This window comes from Mobula birostris, unplaced genomic scaffold (assembly GCF_030028105.1).
Source record: "Mobula birostris isolate sMobBir1 unplaced genomic scaffold, sMobBir1.hap1 scaffold_1153, whole genome shotgun sequence".
NCBI lineage: Eukaryota > Metazoa > Chordata > Chondrichthyes > Myliobatiformes > Myliobatidae > Mobula > Mobula birostris.
Genome location: NW_027274194.1, coordinates 60,064 through 79,244, shown reverse-complemented (window position 1 = coordinate 79,244; position 19,181 = coordinate 60,064).

Below are 19,181 nucleotides of genomic sequence, written 5' to 3'. Positions count from 1 at the left end.
AGACGGAGAGGAGGGGAGTGTGTGTGAGAGACTGAGAGGAGGGGAGTGGGTGTGAGAGATGGAGAGGAGAGGAGGGGAGTGTGTGAGAGACGGAGAGGAGGGGAGTGTGTGTGAGAGACGGAGAGGAGGGGAGTGTGTGTGAGAGACGGAGAGGAGGGGAGTGTGAGAGACGGAGAGGAGGGGAGTGTGTGTGAGAGACGGAGAGGAGAGGAGGGGAGTGTGTGTGAGAGACGGAGAGGAGGGGAGTGTGTGTGAGAGACGGAGAGGAGGGGAGTGTGAGAGACGGAGAGGAGGGGAGTGTGTGTGAGAGACGGAGAGGAGAGGAGGGGAGTGTGTGAGAGACGGAGAGGAGGGGAGTGTGTGTGAGAGACGGAGAGGAGGGGAGTGTGTGTGAGAGACGGAGAGGAGGGGAGTGTGTGTGAGAGATGGAGTGGAGGAGAGTGTGTGAGAGACGGAGAGGAGGAGTGTGTGTGTGAGAGACGGAGAGCAGGGGAGTGTGAGACGGAGAGGAGGGGAGTGTGTGTGAGAGACGGAGAGGAGGGGAGTGTGTGTGAGAGACGGAGAGGAGGGGAGTGGGTGTGAGAGACGGAGAGGAGGGGAGTGGGTGTGAGAGACGGAGAGGAGAGGAGGGGAGTGTGTGAGAGACGGAGAGGAGGGGAGTGTGTGTGAGAGACGGAGAGGAGGGGAGTGTGTGAGAGACGGAGAGGAGGGGAGAGTGTGAGAGACGGAGAGGAGGGGAGTGTGTGAGAGACGGAGAGGAGGAGTGTGTGTGTGAGAGACGGAGAGGAGGGGAGTGTGTGTGAGAGACGGAGAGGAGGGGAGTGTGTGTGAGAGACGGAGAGGAGGGGAGTGTGAGAGACGGAGAGGAGGGGAGTGTGTGAGAGACGGAGAGGAGGGGAGTGGGTGTGAGAGACGGAGAGGAGGGAAGTGTGTGTGAGAGACTGAGAGGAGGGGAGTGGGTGTGAGAGACGGAGAGGAGGGGAGTGTGTGTGAGAGACTGAGAGGAGGGGAGTGGGTGTGAGAGATGGAGAGGAGAGGAGGGGAGTGTGTGAGAGACGGAGAGGAGGGGAGTGTGTGTGAGAGACGGAGAGGAGGGGAGTGTGTGTGAGAGACGGAGAGGAGGGGAGTGTGAGAGACGGAGAGGAGGGGAGTGTGTGTGAGAGACGGAGAGGAGAGGAGGGGAGTGTGTGTGAGAGACGGAGAGGAGGGGAGTGTGTGTGAGAGACGGAGAGGAGGGGAGTGTGAGAGACGGAGAGGAGGGGAGTGTGTGTGAGAGACGGAGAGGAGAGGAGGGGAGTGTGTGAGAGACGGAGAGGAGGGGAGTGTGTGTGAGAGACGGAGAGGAGGGGAGTGTGTGTGAGAGACGGAGAGGAGGGGAGTGTGTGTGAGAGATGGAGTGAAGGAGAGTGTGTGAGAGACGGAGAGGAGGAGTGTGTGTGTGAGAGACGGAGAGCAGGGGAGTGTGAGACGGAGAGGAGGGGAGTGTCTGTGAGAGACGGAGAGGAGGGGAGTGTGTGTGAGAGACGGAGAGGAGGGGAGTGGGTGTGAGAGACGGAGAGGAGGGGAGTGGGTGTGAGAGATGGAGAGGAGGGGAGTGTGTGTGAGAGACGGAGAGGAGGGGAATGTGTGAGAGACGGAGAGGAGGGGAGTGTGTGAGAGACGGAGAGGAGTGTGTGTGTGAGAGACGGAGAGGAGGGGAGTGTGTGTGAGAGACGGAGAGGAGGGGAGTGTGTGTGAGAGACGGAGAGGAGGGGAGTGTGAGAGACGGAGAGGAGGGGAGTGTGTGTGAGAGACGGAGAGGAGGGGAGTGGGTGTGAGAGACGGAGAGGAGGGGAGTGTGAGAGACGGAGAGGAGGGGAGTGTGTGTGAGAGACGGAGAGGAGGGGAGTGTGTGTGAGAGACGGAGAGGAGGGGAGTGTGTGAGAGACGGAGAGGAGGAGTGTGTGTGTGAGAGACGGAGAGGAGGGGAGTGTGTGTGAGAGACGGAGAGGAGGGGAGTGTGTGTGAGAGACGGAGAGGAGTGTGTGTGTGAGAGACGGAGAGGAGGGGAGTGTGTGTGAGAGACGGAGAGGAGGGGAGTGTGTGTGAGAGACGGAGAGGAGTGTGTGTGTGAGAGACGGAGAGGAGGGGAGTGTGTGTGAGAGACGGAGAGGAGTGTGTGTGTGAGAGACGGAGAGGAGGGGAGTGTGTGTGAGAGACGGAGAGGAGGAGTGTGTGTGTGAGAGACGGAGAGGAGGGGAGTGGGTGTGAGAGACGGAGAGGAGGGGAGTGTGAGAGACGGAGAGGTGGGGAGTGTGTGTGAGAGACGGAGAGGAGGGGAGTGTGTGTGAGAGACGGAGAGGAGAGGAGGGGAGTGTGTGAGAGACGGACAGGAGGGGAGTGTGTGTGAGAGACGGAGAGGAGGGGAGTGTGAGAGACGGAGAGGAGGAGTGTGTGTGTGAGAGACAGAGAGGAGGGGAGTGTGTGAGTGTGTGTGAGAGACGGAGAGGAGAGGAGTGTGTGTGAGGGACGGAGAGGAGGGGAGTGTGTGTGAGAGACGGAGAGGAGGAGTGTGTGTGTGAGAGACGGAGAGGAGAGGAGTGTGTGTGAGAGACGGAGAGGAGGGGAGTGTGTGTGAGAGACGGAGAGGAGGGGAGTGTGTGTGAGAGACAGAGAGGAGGGGAGTGTGTGAGAGACGGAGAGGAGAGGAGTATGTGTGAGAGATGGAGAGGAGGGGAGTCTGTGTGAGAGACGGAGAGGAGGGGAGTGTGTGTGAGAGACGGAGAGGAGGGGAGTGTGTGAGAGACGGAGAAGAGTGTGTGTGTGAGAGACGGAGAGGAGGGGAGTGTGTGTGAGAGACGGAGAGGAGGGGAGTCTGTGTGAGAGACGGAGAGGAGGGGAGTGTGTGTGAGAGACGGAGAGGAGGGGAGTGTGTGTGTGAGAGACGGAGAGGAGGGGAGTGTGTGTGAGAGACGGAGAGGAGGGGAATGTGTGAGAGACGGAGAGGAGGGGAGTGTGTGTGAGAGACGGAGAGGAGGGGAGTGTGTGTGAGAGACGGAGAGGAGGGGAGTGTGAGAGACGGAGAGGAGGGGAGTGTGTGTGAGAGACGGAGAGGAGGGGAGTGGGTGTGAGAGACGGAGAGGAGGGGAGTGTGAGAGACGGAGAGGAGGGGAGTGTGTGTGAGAGACGGAGAGGAGGGGAGTGTGTGTGAGAGACGGAGAGGAGGGGAGTGTGTGAGAGACGGAGAGGAGGAGTGTGTGTGTGAGAGACGGAGAGGAGGGGAGTGTGTGTGAGAGACGGAGAGGAGGGGAGTGTGTGTGAGAGACGGAGAGGAGTGTGTGTGTGAGAGACGGAGAGGAGGGGAGTGTGTGTGAGAGACGGAGAGGAGGGGAGTGTGTGTGAGAGACGGAGAGGAGTGTGTGTGTGAGAGACGGAGAGGAGGGGAGTGTGTGTGAGAGACGGAGAGGAGTGTGTGTGTGAGAGACGGAGAGGAGGGGAGTGTGTGTGAGAGACGGAGAGGAGGAGTGTGTGTGTGAGAGACGGAGAGGAGGGGAGTGGGTGTGAGAGACGGAGAGGAGGGGAGTGTGAGAGACGGAGAGGTGGGGAGTGTGTGTGAGAGACGGAGAGGAGGGGAGTGTGTGTGAGAGACGGAGAGGAGAGGAGGGGAGTGTGTGAGAGACGGACAGGAGGGGAGTGTGTGTGAGAGACGGAGAGGAGGGGAGTGTGAGAGACGGAGAGGAGGAGTGTGTGTGTGAGAGACAGAGAGGAGGGGAGTGTGTGAGTGTGTGTGAGAGACGGAGAGGAGAGGAGTGTGTGTGAGGGACGGAGAGGAGGGGAGTGTGTGTGAGAGACGGAGAGGAGGAGTGTGTGTGTGAGAGACGGAGAGGAGAGGAGTGTGTGTGAGAGACGGAGAGGAGGGGAGTGTGTGTGAGAGACGGAGAGGAGGGGAGTGTGTGTGAGAGACAGAGAGGAGGGGAGTGTGTGAGAGACGGAGAGGAGAGGAGTATGTGTGAGAGATGGAGAGGAGGGGAGTCTGTGTGAGAGACGGAGAGGAGGGGAGTGTGTGTGAGAGACGGAGAGGAGGGGAGTGTGTGAGAGACGGAGAAGAGTGTGTGTGTGAGAGACGGAGAGGAGGGGAGTGTGTGTGAGAGACGGAGAGGAGGGGAGTCTGTGTGAGAGACGGAGAGGAGGGGAGTGTGTGTGAGAGACGGAGAGGAGGGGAGTGTGTGTGTGAGAGACGGAGAGGAGGGGAGTGTGTGTGAGAGACGGAGAGGAGGGGAGTGTGTGTGAGAGACGGAGAGGAGAGGAGTGTGTGTGAGAGACGGAGAGGAGAGGAGTGTGTGAGAGACAGAGAGGAGGGGAGTGTGTGTGAGAGACGGAGAGGAGTGTGTGTGTGAGAGACGGAGAGGAGGGGAGTGTGTGTGAGAGACGGAGAGGAGGGGAGTGTGTGTGAGAGACGGAGAGGAGGGGAGTGTGAGTGTGTGTGAGAGACGGAGAGGAGGGGAGTGTGTGTGAGAGACGGAGTGGAGGGGAGTGTGTGTGAGAGACGGAGAGGAGGGGAGTGGGTGTGAGAGACGGAGAGGAGGGGAGTGTGTGTGAGAGACGGAGAGGAGGGGAGTGTGAGAGACGGAGAGGAGGGGAGTGTGTGTGAGAGACAGAGAGGTGTGTGTGTGAGAGACGGAGAGGAGGGGAGTGTGAGTGTGTGTGAGAGACGGAGAGGAGTGTGTGTGTGAGTGTGTGTGAGAGACGGAGAGGAGTGTGTGTGTGAGTGTGTGTGAGAGACGGAGAGGAGTGTGTGTGTGAGTGTGTGTGAGAGACGGAGAGGAGTGTGTGTGTGAGAGACGGAGAGGAGGGGAGTGTGTGTGAGAGACGGAGAGGAGGGGAGTGTGTGTGAGAGACGGAGAGGAGGGGAGTGGGTGTGAGAGACGGAGAGGAGGGGAGTGTGCGTGAGAGACGGAGAGGAGGGGAGTGTGTGTGAGAGACGGAGAGGAGTGTGTGTGTGAGAGACGGAGAGGAGGGGAGTGTGTGTGAGAGACGGAGAGGAGTGTGTGTGTGAGAGACGGAGAGGAGGGGAGTGTGTGTGAGAGACGGAGAGGAGGGGAGTGTGTGTGAGAGACGGAGAGGAGGAGTGTGTGTGTGAGAGACGGAGAGGAGGGGAGTGTGTGAGAGACGGAAAGGAGGGGAGTGTGTGTGAGAGACGGAGAGGAGAGTGTGTGTGAGAGACGGAGAGGAGGGGAGTGTGTGTGAGAGACGGAGAGGAGGGGAGTGTGTGTGAGAGACGGAGAGGAGGAGTGTGTGTGTGAGAGACGGAGAGGAGGGGAGTGGGTGTGAGAGACGGAGAGGAGGGGAGTGTGAGAGACGGAGAGGAGGGGAGTGTGTGTGAGAGACGGAGAGGAGGGGAGTGTGTGTGAGAGACGGAGAGGAGAGGAGGGGAGTGTGTGAGAGACGGACAGGAGGGGAGTGTGTGTGAGAGACGGAGAGGAGGAGTGTGTGTGTGAGAGACGGAGAGGAGGGGAGTGGGTGTGAGAGATGGAGAGGAGGGGAGTGTGAGAGACGGAGAGGAGGAGTGTGTGTGTGAGAGACGGAGAGGAGGGGAGTGTGTGAGTGTGTGTGAGAGACGGAGAGGAGAGGAGTGTGTGTGAGAGACGGAGAGGAGGGGAGTGTGTGTGAGAGACGGAGAGGAGTGTGTGTGTGAGAGACGGAGAGGAGAGGAGTGTGTGTGAGAGACGGAGAGGAGGGGAGTGTGTGTGAGAGACGGAGAGGAGGGGAGTGTGTGAGAGACGGAGAGGAGAGGAGTGTGTGTGAGAGACGGAGAGGAGGGGAGTGTGTGTGAGAGATGGAGAGGAGGGGAGTGTGTGTGAGAGACGGAGAGGAGAGGAGTGTGTGAGAGACGGAGAGGAGGGGAGTGTGTGTGAGAGACGGAGAGGAGGGGAGTGTGTGTGAGAGACGGAGAGGAGGGGAGTGTGTGTGAGAGACGGAGAGGAGAGGAGTGTGTGTGAGAGACGGAGAGGAGGGGAGTGTGTGTGAGAGACGGAGAGGAGGGGAGTGTGAGTGTGTGTGAGAGACGGAGAGGAGGGGAGTGTGAGAGACGGAGAGGAGGGGAGTGTGAGAGACGGAGAGGAGGGGAGTGAGTGTGAGACGGAGAGGAGGGGAGTGTGTCTGAGAGACGGAGTGGAGGGGAGTGTGTGTGAGAGACGGAGAGGAGGGGAGTGGGTGTGAGAGACGGAGAGGAGGGGAGTGTGTGTGAGAGACGGAGTGGAGGGGAGTGTGAGAGACGGAGAGGAGGGGAGTGTGTGTGAGAGACAGAGAGGTGTGTGTGTGAGAGACGGAGAGGAGGGGAGTGTGAGTGGGTGTGAGAGACGGAGAGGAGGGAAGTGTGTGTGAGAGACGGAGAGGAGGGGAGTGTGTGTGAGAGACGGAGAGGAGGGGAGTGTGTGTGAGAGACGGAGAGGAGGGGAGTGTGTGAGAGACGGAGAGGAGAGGAGTGTGTGTGAGAGACGGAGAGGAGGGGAGTGTGTGAGAGACGGAGAGGAGGGGAGTGTGAGAGACGGAGAGGAGGGGAGTGTGTGTGAGAGACGGAGAGGAGGGGAGTGTGTGAGAGACGGAGAGGAGGGGAGTGTGTGAGAGACGGAGAGGAGGGGAGTGTGAGTGTGTGTGAGAGTCGGAGAGAAGGGGAGTGGGTACGTGACTGTCTGTGTAGGTGAGAGTATGTGCTTGTGTCTCTGTACCTGTAGACGACAGTGTATGTGAGTCTGTGTTGATGTGTGAGTTTGTCTCTCTGCGTTTCTCTTTCTCAGTCCCTCCCTCTCTCTGTGTGTGTGTCTGTCAGCGTGTCCAAGAGTGCCTAGCTGAGGGTGTCGCTGTCAAAGCACCCAAGACCGTGTTTACGTGTCTGCGTCTGCCTGTGCCTCTTGTGTATTTGGAGATGCTGTGTGTATGTGTGTTAAGGCTGATTCACACTTGTGCCTCAAATTGACGCCGTGGGTACGGCGTAGCCGCGGATCCCTACGCCGCAGCCTGACGCGCACCTCTCCCAAAACGTAACTGCGCGTCGCGGCGACGCAGACCGCCACAGCTGTGATGGGTCCGCCTGGTAGCATCGCATTTCCTCCGACGCTCCAGTAGATTCCGACTGGGCGACTGAAGGGCAGGGAAGGAACTCTGGCTGTGATGCTTTCCGTAAAGCTTCACAGACCTCCGAAATTACGGCGGACACATTTCCCTTTTCCGACAACAGACGCTTGCTTGGAATTGCTCACCCCGGGGAAGACTACCATGACCACGACGTGCGAAAACGTGACGTGTGCGTATTGCAGAGCAACGCAGACACACCAACGCACAAGTGTAAATGCTCACAATGGCATAGCCCGCTTGCGAAGGCTACGGCGTACGCTGCTACGCACAACTACAAATCAGCCTTTAGTCTGAAGTGGGACGTGTGTGAGAGTCATTGTGTTCTGTCTGTCTGTGTCCAGTCTCTGTATCCCCCTGGGTCAGACCCACACACACCGGGAGCACCGTGCACAGTTCCCATCTCCGTATCCCCCTTGGGTCAGACCCACACACACCGGGAGAACCGTGCACAGTTCCCGTCTCCGTATCTCCCCTGGGTCAGACCCACAGACCAGGAGCGTCGTGCACAGTTCCCGTCTCCATATCCCCCTGGGTCAGACCCACACACACCGGGAGCACCGTGCACAGTTCCCGTCTCCATATCTCCCCTGGGTCAGACCCACAGACCAGGAGCGTCGTGCACAGTTCCCAGTTCCCGCCGTGATCTGCGTTCTTTTGGGAGAGCATTGAACATCGTCAGTGTTTATTACTGAACCGCCACTTGGGCCGCCGGGACGCGCCTCAGGCCATCATCCTGCGCATGGTCCTCAGTGCCAGGCCTCCGAGAAACAGCTCGACAGCCTGCAGGGAGACGGAGGCGAAGAAGAGGTTCCTCTCCACGGGGGTGAACTGGTCTGACAGCCGGGTGAAGAGCACGAGCAGGGAGGAGAGCATCAGGAGCACCGACAGCGCCAGGAACAGGATCAGCAGCCGGATCTGCCGGGGGTTGGGGAGCAGAGAGAGAGGCGAGAGGTCAGGGGGCCAGAGTGGACAGAAGAGGGGGAGGGTGACAGCTTACAGGTGGACGTACCTTGCCCTGGTTGTTAGCTTCTCCCCGACACCTTGCCCTCATTATAGCCACAAAGAAATACAGCCCTTCAGCCCATCTAGTCCATGCTGAACTATTTAACAGTGCTCCTCCCATCGTCAGGCACCGGGACCACCGTCCCTCCACACCCCTCCCGTCCAAACTTCTGTTTAACGTTGGAATCGAGCTGGCGTTCACCACTTGCGTTGGCAGCTCGTCCCGCACCCTCTCCTCCTCTCTGAGTGAAGAAGTTTCCCCTCCACGTTCCCCTTAAACCTCTCACCTTTCACCCTTAACCCCTGACCTCTGGTTGTCGTCCCACCCAACCTCGGTGGGAAAAACCTGCTTGTATTTACCCTGTAGATTCCCCTCATAATTTTGTATACTTCCTCTCAACCTTCTACATTCCCAGGAATAAAGTCCTGACCGATTCAAACTTTCCTGATAACTCGGGTCCCCCAGACCCGGCAACATCCTTGTAAACTTTCTCTGCACTCTTTCAACCCTGTTTGCATCTCTCCTGTAGGTAGGTAACCAAAACTGCCCACGATACTCCAAATTAGACCCCGCCAACGTCTGATACAACTTCAACATAACACCCCGTCTCCCGTACTCAATACTCTGGTTTATGAAGGCCAACGTGCCAAAAGCTTTCTTTACGACCCGATCTACCTGTGACGCCACTTTCAATGAATTATGGACCTGTATTCCCAGATCCCTCTGTCCCACCACACTCCTCAGAGCCCTCCCGTTCACTGTGTGAGACCTGCCCCGGTTGGCCCTACCAAAGTGCAACATCTTGCTCTTGTCTGTATTAAATTCCATCTGCCGTCTTTTGTCCAGCGACTGCAGATCCCACTGCAAGATCTGATGGTCTTCCTCACTGTCCACTACACCCACAGCCTTGGTGTGAACCAGTTAATCAGATTAGCATTCAGACTACTGATACAGACCAAAGGATTCAGCTCCGATCCCTGCGGGTCTCCAGTCCGAGACACAAACATCTACGGCCAGCCGGTGGCTTCTCCCACAAAGCCATGGTCTAATCCCGTTTACGACCTCCTCTTGAACGCCGAGGCAGACGGGAGGACAGAGAGAGGCAGATGGGTGGTACAAGCAGACGGGAGGACAGAGAGAGACAGACGGGAGGACAGAGAGGGGCAGATGGGTGGTACAAGGAGACGGGAGGACAGAGGGAGGCAGACGGGAGGACAGAGAGAGGCAGATGGGTGGTAAAAGGAGACGGGAGGACAGAGGGAGGCAGACAGGAGGACAGGGAGAGGCAGACGGGTGGTACAAGGAGACGGGAGGACAGAGAGAAGCAGACGGGAGGACAGAGAGAGGCAAACGGGTGGTACAAGGAGACGGGAGGACAGAGAGGGGCAGACGGGAGGACAGAGAGGGGCAAACGGGTGGTACAAGGAGACGGGAGGACAGAGAGAGGCAGACGGGAGGACAGAGAGAGGCAGACGGGAGGATAGAGAGAGACAAACAGGTGGTATAAGCAGACGGGAGGACAGAGAGAGACAGACGGGAGGACAGAGAGAGACAGACGGGAGGACAGAGAGAGGCAGACGGGTGGTACAAGGAGACGGGAGGACAGAGAGAGGCAGACAGGAGGACAGAGAGAGGCAGACAGGAGGACAGAGAGAGGCAGACGGGAGGACAGAGAGAGGCAGACGGGTGGTACAAGGAGACGGGAGGACAGAGAGAGACAGACGGGAGGACAGAGAGAGGCAGACGGGAGGATAGAGAGAGACAAACAGGTGGTATAAGGAGACGGGAGGACAGAGAGAGGCAGACGGGTGGTACAAGGAGACGGGAGGACAGAGAGAGGCAGACGGGAGGATAGAGAGAGACAAACAGGTGGTATAAGCAGACGGGAGGACAGAGAGAGGCAGACGGGTGGTACAAGAAGACGGGAGGACAGAGAGAGACAGACGGGAGGACAGAGAGAGGCAGACGGGAGGACAGAGAGAGACAAACGGGTGGTACAAGCAGACGGGAGGACAGAGAGAGGCAGACGGGAGGACAGAGAGAGACAGACGGGTGGTACAGGCAGACGGGAGGACAGAGAGAGGCAGACGGGAGGACAGAGAGAGGCAGACGGGAGGACAGAGAGAGGCAGACAGGAGGATAGAGAGAGACAAACAGGTGGTATAAGCAGACGGGAGGACAGAGAGAGGCGGACGGGAGGACAGAGAGGGGCAGACGGGAGGACAGAGAGAGGCAGACGGGTGGTACAAGCAGACGGGAGGACAGAGAGAGGCAGACGGGAGGACAGAGAGAGGCAGACGGGAGGACAGAGAGAGGCAGACGGGTGGTACAAGGAGACGGGAGGACAGAGAGAGGCAGACAGGAGGACAGAGAGAGGCAGACGGGAGGGCAGAGAGAGGCAGACGGGAGGACAGAGAGAGGCAGATGGGTGGTACAAGCAGACGGGAGGACAGAGAGAGGCAGACGGGAGGACAGAGAGAGGCAGACGGGAGGACAGAGAGAGGCAGACAGGAGGATAGAGAGAGACAAACAGGTGGTATAAGCAGACGGGAGGACAGAGAGAGACAGACGGGAGGACAGAGAGAGGCAGACGGGTGGTACAAGGAGACGGGAGGACAGAGAGAGACAGACGGGTGGTACAAGGAGACGGGAGGACAGAGAGAGGCAGACCGGAGGACAGAGAGAGGCAGACGGGAGGACAGAGAGGGGCAGACGGGAGGACAGAGAGAGGCAGACGGGAGGACAGAGAGAGGCAGACGGGAGGACAGAGGGAGGCAGACGGGAGGACAGAGAGAGACAGACGGGAAGACAGAGAGAGGCAGACGGGTGGTACAAGGAGACGGGAGGACAGAGAGAGGCAGACGGGAGGACAGAGAGAGGCAGATGGGAGGACAGAGAGAGGCGGACGGGAGGACAGAGAGAGGCAGACGGGAGAACAGAGAGAGGCAGACGGGTGGTACAAGCAGACGGGAGGACAGAGAGAGGCAGACAGGAGGATAGAGAGAGACAAACAGGTGGTATAAGCAGACGGGAGGACAGAGAGAGGCGGACGGGAGGACAGAGAGGGGCAGACGGGAGGACAGAGAGAGGCAGACGGGAGGACAGAGAGAGGCAGACGGGAGGGCAGAGAGAGGCAGACGGGAGGACAGAGAGAGGCAGATGGGTGGTACAAGCAGACGGGAGGACAGAGAGAGGCAGACGGGAGGACAGAGAGAGGCAGACGGGAGGACAGAGAGAGGCAGACAGGAGGATAGAGAGAGACAAACAGGTGGTATAAGCAGACGGGAGGACAGAGAGAGACAGACGGGAGGACAGAGAGAGGCAGACGGGTGGTACAAGGAGACGGGAGGACAGAGAGAGACAGACGGGTGGTACAAGGAGATGGGAGGACAGAGAGAGGCAGACCGGGGGACAGAGAGAGGCAGACGGGAGGACAGAGAGGGGCAGACGGGAGGACAGAGAGAGGCAGACGGGAGGACAGAGGGAGGCAGACGGGAGGACAGAGAGAGACAGACGGGAGGACAGAGAGAGACAGACGGGAAGACAGAGAGAGGCAGACGGGTGGTACAAGGAGACGGGAGGACAGAGAGAGGCAGACGGGAGGACAGAGAGAGGCAGATGGGAGGACAGAGAGAGGCGGACGGGAGGACAGAGAGAGGCAGACGGGAGGACAGAGAGAGGCAGACGGGTGGTACAAGCAGACGGGAGGACAGAGAGAGGCAGACGGGAGGACAGAGAGGGGCAGACGGGAGGAGAGAGGCAGACGGGAGGACAGAGAGAGGCAGACGGGTGGTACAAGCAGACGGGAGGACAGAGAGAGGCAGACGGGAGGACAGAGAGAGGCAGATGGGAGGACAGAGAGAGGCGGACGGGAGGACAGAGAGAGGCAGACGGGAGGACAGAGAGAGGCAGACGGGTGGTACAAGCAGACGGGAGGACAGAGAGAGGCAGACGGGAGGACAGAGGGAGGCAGACGGGAGGACAGAGGGAGGCAGACGGGAGGACAGAGGGAGGCAGACGGGAGGACAGAGAGAGGCAGACGGGTGGTACAGGGAGACGGGAGGACAGAGAGAGACAGGCAGGTGGTACAAGGAGATGGGAGGAGAGAGAGAGACAGACCGGAGGACAGAGAGAAGCAGACGGGAGGACAGAGAGAGGCAGACGGGAGGACAGAGAGAGGCAGACGGGAGGATAGAGACAGAAACAGGTGGTACAAGCAGACGGGAGGACAGAGAGAGGCGGACGGGAGGACAGAGAGAGGCAGACGGGTGGTACAGGGAGACGGGAGGACAGAGAGAGGCAGACGGGAGGACAGAGGGAGGCAGACGGCAGGACAGAGAGGGGCAGACGGGAGGACAGAGAGAGGCAGATGGGAGGACAGAGAGAGGCAGACGGGAGGACAGAGAGAGGCAGACGGGAGGACAGAGAGGGGCAGACGGGAGGACAGAGAGGGGCAGACGGGAGGACAGAGAGGGGCAGATGGGAGGACAGAGAGAGGCAGACGGGAGGATAGAGAGAGACAAACGGGTGGTACAAGCAGACGGGAGGACAGAGAGAGACAGACCGGAGGACAGAAGGAGACAGACGGGTGGTACAGGGAGACGGGAGGGCAGAGAGGGGCAGACGAGTGGTACAAGGAGACGGGAGGACAGAGAGAGGCAGACGGGAGGACAGAGAGAGGCAGACGGGAGGACAGAGAGAGGCAGACGGGAGGACAGAGAGGGGCAGACGGGAGGACAGAGAGGGGCAGACGGGAGGACAGAGAGGGGCAGACGGGAGGACAGAGAGAGGCAGACGGGTGGTACAAGGAGACGGGAGGACAGAGAGAGGCAGACGGGAGGACAGAGAGGCAGACGGGAGGACAGAGAGGGGCAGACGGGAGGACAGAGGGGGCAGACGGGAGGACAGAGAGAGGCAGATGGGAGGACAGAGAGAGGCAGACGGGTGGTACAAGGAGACGGGAGGACAGAGAGAGGCAGACAGGAGGACAGAGAGAGACAGACGGGAAGACAGAGAGAGACAAACGGGTGGTACAAGGAGACGGGAGGACAGAGAGAGACAGACGGGAGGACAGAGAGAGGCAGACGGGAGGACAGAGAGGGGCAGACGGGAGGACAGAGAGAGGCAGACGGGAGGATAGAGAGAGACAAACGGGTGGTACAAGCAGACAGGAGGACAGAGAGAGACAGACTGGAGGACAGAGGGAGACAGACGGGTGGTACAGGGAGACGGGAGGACAGAGAGGGGCAGACAGGTGGTACAAGCAGGAGGACAGAGGGAGACAGACGGGTGGTACAGGGAGACGGGAGGACAGAGAGGGGCAGACAGGTGGTACAAGCAGGAGGACAGAGGGAGACAGACGGGTGGTACAGGGAGACGGGAGGACAGAGAGGGGCAGACAGGTGGTACAAGCAGGAGGACAGAGGGGGCAGATGGGTGGTACAAGGAGACGGGAGGACAGAGAGGAGGAGACGGGAGGACAGAGAGGGGCAGACGGGAGGACAGAGAGAGGCAGACGGGTGGTACAAGGAGACGGGAGGACAGAGAGGAGGAGACGGGAGGACAGAGAGGGGCAGACGGGAGGACAGAGAGGGGCAGACGGGAGGACAGAAAGGGGCAGACGGGTGGTACAAGGAGACGGGAGGACAGAGAGAGAAGTAGACGGGTGGTACAGGGAGACGGGAGGACAGAGAGACAGGGGAGGTACAAGCGGACGGGAGGACAGAGAGAAGCAGACGGGAGGACAGAGAGAGGCAGTCGGGTGGTACAGGGAGACGGGAGGACACAGAGGGGCAGACGGGTGGTACAGGGAGACGGGAGGACAGAGAGGGGCAGACGAGTGGTACAGGGAGACGGGAGGACAGAGAGAGGCGGACGGGAGGACAGAGAGAGGCAGACGGGAGGACAGAGAGAAGCAGACGGGAGGACAGAGAGAGGCAGACGGGTGGTACAGGGAGATGGGAGGACAGAGACGGGGGGGTACAAGCGGACGGGAGGACAGAGAGACAGGGGAGGTACACGTGGACAGGAGGACAGGCGGACGGGAGGACAGAGAGACGGGAGGTACAAGCGGACGGGAGGACAGAGAGAAGCAGACGGGTGGTACAGGGAGACAGGAGGACAGAGAGGGGCAGGCGGGTGGTACAAGCAGACGGGAGGACAGAGAGAGGCGGACGGGAGGACAGAGAGAGGCAGACGGGAGGACAGAGAGAGGCAGACAGGAGGACAGAGAGAGGCAGATGGGAGGAGAGAGGCAGACGGGAGGACAGAGAGAGGCAGACGGGTGGTACAAGGAGACGGGAGGACAGAGAGAGGCGGACAGGAGGACAGAGAGAGGCGGATGGGAGGACAGAGAGAGGCAGACGGGAGGATAGAGAGAGACAAACAGGTGGTATAAGCAGACGGGAGGACAGAGAGAGACAGACGGGAGGACAGAGAGAGGCAGACGGGAGGACAGAGAGAGACAGACGGGTGGTACAGGGAGACGGGAGGACAGAGGGAGGCAGACGGGAGGACAGAGAGAGGCAGACGGGAGGACAGAGAGAGGCAGACGGGTGGTACAAGAAGACAGGAGGACAGAGAGAGGCAGACGGGTGGTACAAGGAGACGGGAGGACAGAGAGGGGCAGACGGGAGGACAGAGAGAGGCAGACGGGAGGACAGAGAGGGGCAGACGGGAGGACAGAGAGAGACAAACGGGTAGTACAGGGAGACGGGAGGACAGAGAGAGACAGACGGGACGTCAGAGAGAAGCAGACGGGAGGACAGAGAGAGGCAGACGGGAGGACAGAGAGAGACAGACGGGTAGTACAGGGAGACGGGAGGACAGAGAGAGGCAGACGGGAGGACAGAGAGGGGCAGATGGGAGGACAGAGGGAGACAGACGGGTGGTACAAGCAGACGGGAGGACAGAGAGGGGCAGATGGGAGGACAGAGAGAGGCAGATGGGAGGACAGAGGGAGACAGACGGGTGGTACAGGGAGACGGGAGGACAGAGAGGGGCAGACGGGTGGTACAAGGACACGGGAGGACAGAGAGAGGCGGACGGGAGGACAGAGAGAGGCAGATGGGTGGTACAAGCAGACGGGAGGACAGAGAGAGGCAGACGGGAGGACAGAGAGAGGCAGACAGGAGGACAGAGAGAGGCAGACGGGTGGTACAAGGAGACGGAGGACAGAGAGAGGCGGACTGGAGGACAGAGAGAGGCAGACGGGAGGATAGAGAGAGACAAACAGGTGGTATAAGCAGACGGGAGGACAGAGAGAGGCAGACGGGAGGAGAGAGGCAGACGGGAGGACAGAGAGAGGCAGACGGGTGGTACAAGGAGACGGGAGGACAGAGAGAGGCAGACGGGAGGACAGAGAGAGGCGGACGGGAGGACAGAGAGAGGCGGACGGGAGGACAGAGAGAGGCGGACGGGGAGGACAGAGAGAGGCAGACGGGTGTTACAAGGAGACGGGAGGACAGAGAGAGCGGACTGGAGGACAGAGAGAAGCAGACGGGAGGACAGAGAGAGACAGACGGGAGGACAGAGAGAGGCAGACGGGTGGTACAGGGAGACGGGAGGACAGAGAGAGGCAGACGGGAGGACAGAGGGAGGCAGACGGGAGGACAGAGAGAGACAGACGGGTGGTACAAGCAGACAGGAGGACAGAGAGAGGCAGACGGGAGGACAGAGAGAGACAGACGGGAGGACAGAGAGAGGCAGACGGGTGGTACAGGGAGACGGGAGGACAGAGAGAGGCAGACGGGAGGACAGAGGGAGGCAGACGGGAGGACAGAGAGAGACAGACGGGTGGTACAAGCAGACAGGAGGACAGAGAGAGGCAGACGGGAGGACAGAGAGAGGCAGACGGGAGGACAGAGAGAGGCAGACGGGAGGACAGAGAGAGGCAGACGGGAGGACAGAGGGAGACAGACGGGTGGTACAGGGAGACGGGAGGACAGAGAGGGGCAGACGGGTGGTACAAGCAGACGGGAGGACAGAGAGAGGCAGACGGGAGGACAGAGAGGGGCAGACGGGAGGACAGAAAGAGGCAGACGGGAGGACAGAGAGGGGCAGACGGGAGGACAGAGAGAGGCAGACGGGAGGACAGAGAGAGGCAGACGGGAGGACAGAGGAAGGCAGCCGGGTGGTACAAGCAGACGGGAGGACAGAGAGAGGCAGACGGGAGGACAGAGAGAAGCAGACGGGAGGACAGAGAGAGGCAGACGGGTGGTACAGGGAGACGGGAGGACAGAGAGACAGGAGAGGTACATGCGGATGGGAGGACAGAGAGAAGCAGACGGGAGGACAGAGAGAGGCAGACGGGTGGTACAAGCAGACGGGAGGACAGAGAGAGGCAGACAGGAGGACAGAGAGAGGCAGACGGGAGGACAGAGAGGGGCAGACGGGAGGACAGAGAGGGGCAGACGGGAGGATAGAGAGAGACAGACGGGTGGTACAGGGAGACGGGAGGACAGAGAGAGGCAGATGGGAGGACAGAGAGGCAGACGGGAGGACAGAGGGAGGCAGACGGGAGGACAGAGGGAGGCAGACGGGAGGACAGAGGGAGGCAGACGGAGGACAGAGAGAGGCAGACGGGTGGTACAGGGAGACGGGAGGACAGAGAGAGACAGGCAGGTGGTACAAGGAGATGGGAGGAGAGAGAGAGACAGACCGGAGGACAGAGAGAAGCAGACGGGAGGACAGAGAGAGGCAGAGAGGAGGACAGAGAGAGGCAGACGGGAGGATAGAGACAGAAACAGGTGGTACAAGCAGACGGGAGGACAGAGAGAGGCGGACGGGAGGACAGAGAGAGGCAGACGGGTGGTACAGGGAGACGGGAGGACAGAGAGAGGCAGACGGGAGGACAGAGGAGGCAGACGGCAGGACAGAGAGGGGCAGACGGGAGGACAGAGAGAGGCAGATGGGAGGACAGAGAGAGGCAGACGGAGGACAGAGAGAGGCAGACGGGAGGACAGAGAGGGGCAGACGGGAGGACAGAGAGGGGCAGACGGGAGGACAGAGAGGGGCAGATGGGAGGACAGAGAGAGGCAGACGGGAGGATAGAGAGAGACAAACGGGTGGTACAAGCAGACGGGAGGACAGAGAGAGACAGACCGGAGGACAGAAGGAGACAGACGGGTGGTACAGGGAGACGGGAGGGCAGAGAGGGGCAGACGAGTGGTACAAGGAGACGGGAGGACAGAGAGAGGCAGACGGGAGGACAGAGAGAGGCAGACGGGAGGACAGAGAGAGGCAGACGGGAGGACAGAGAGGGGCAGACGGGAGGACAGAGAGGGGCAGACGGGAGGACAGAGAGGGGCAGACGGGAGGACAGAGAGAGGCAGACGGGTGGTACAAGGAGACGGGAGGACAGAGAGAGGCAGACGGGAGGACAGAGAGGCAGACGGGAGGACAGAGAGGGGCAGACGGGAGGACAGAGAGGGGCAGACGGGAGGACAGAGAGAGGCAGATGGGAGGACAGAGAGAGGCAGACGGGTGGTACAAGGAGACGGGAGGACAGAGAGAGGCAGACAGGAGGACAGAGAGAGAAGACGGGAAGACAGAGAGAGACAAACGGGTGGTACAAGGAGACGGGAGGACAGAGAGAGACAGACGGGAGGACAGAGAGAGGCAGACGGGAGGACAGAGAGGGCAGACGGAGGACAGAGAGAGGCAGACGGAGGATAGAGAGAGACAAACGGGTGGTACAAGCAGACAGGAGGACAGAGAGAGACAGACTGGAGGACAGAGGGAGACAGACGGGTGGTACAGGGAGACGGGAGGACAGAGAGGGGCAGACAGGTGGTACAAGCAGGAGGACAGAGGGAGACAGACGGGGTGGTACAGGGAGACGGGAGGACAGAGAGGGGCAGACAGGTGGTACAAGCAGGAGGACAGAGGGAGACAGACGGGGTGGTACAGGGAGACGGGAGGACAGAGAGGGGCAGGACAGGTGGTACAAGCAGGAGGACAGAGGGGGCAGATGGGTGGTACAAGGAGACGGGAGGACAGAGAGGAGGAGACGGAGGGACAGAGAGGGGCAGACGGGAGGACAGAGAGAGGCAGACGGGTGGTACAAGGAGACGGGAGGACAGAGAGGAGGAGACGGGAGGACAGAGAGGGGCAGACGGGAGGACAGAGAGGGGCAGACGGGAGGACAGAAAGGGCAGACGGGTGGTACAAGGAGACGGGAGGACAGAGAGAGAAGTAGACGGGTGGTACAGGGAGACGGGAGGACAGAGAGACAGGGGAGGTACAAGCGGACGGGAGGACAGAGAGAAGCAGACGGGAGGACAGAGAGAGGCAGTCGGGTGGTACAGGGAGACGGGAGGACACAGAGGGGCAGACGGGTGGTACAGGGAGACGGGAGGACAGAGAGGGGCAGACGAGTGGTACAGGGAGACGGGAGGACAGAGAGAGGCGGACGGGAGGACAGAGAGAGGCAGACGGGAGGACAGAGAGAAGCAGACGGGAGGACAGAGAGAGGCAGACGGGTGGTACAGGGAGATGGGAGGACAGAGACGGGGGGGGTACAAGCGGACGGGAGGACAGAGAGACAGGGGAGGTACACGTGGACAGGAGGACAGGCGACGGGAGGACAGAGAGACGGGAGGGTACAAGCGGACGGGAGGACAGAGAGAAGCAGACGGGTGGTACAGGGAGACAGGAGGACAGAGAGGGGCAGGCGGGTGGTACAAGCAGACGGGAGGACAGAGAGAGGCGGACGGGAGGACAGAGAGAGGCAGACGGGAGGACAGAGAGAGGCAGACAGGAGGACAGAGAGAGGCAGATGGGAGGAGAGAGGCAGACGGGAGGACAGAGAGAGGCAGACGGGTGGTTACAAGGAGACGGGAGGACAGAGAGAGGCGGACAGGAGGACAGAGAGAGGCGGATGGGAGGACAGAGAGAGGCAGACGGGAGGATAGAGAGAGACAAACAGGTGGTATAAGCAGACGGGAGGACAGAGAGAGACAGACGGGAGGACAGAGAGAGGCAGACGGGAGGACAGAGAGAGACAGACGGGTGGTACAGGGAGACGGGAGGACAGAGGGAGGCAGACGGGAGGACAGAGAGAGGC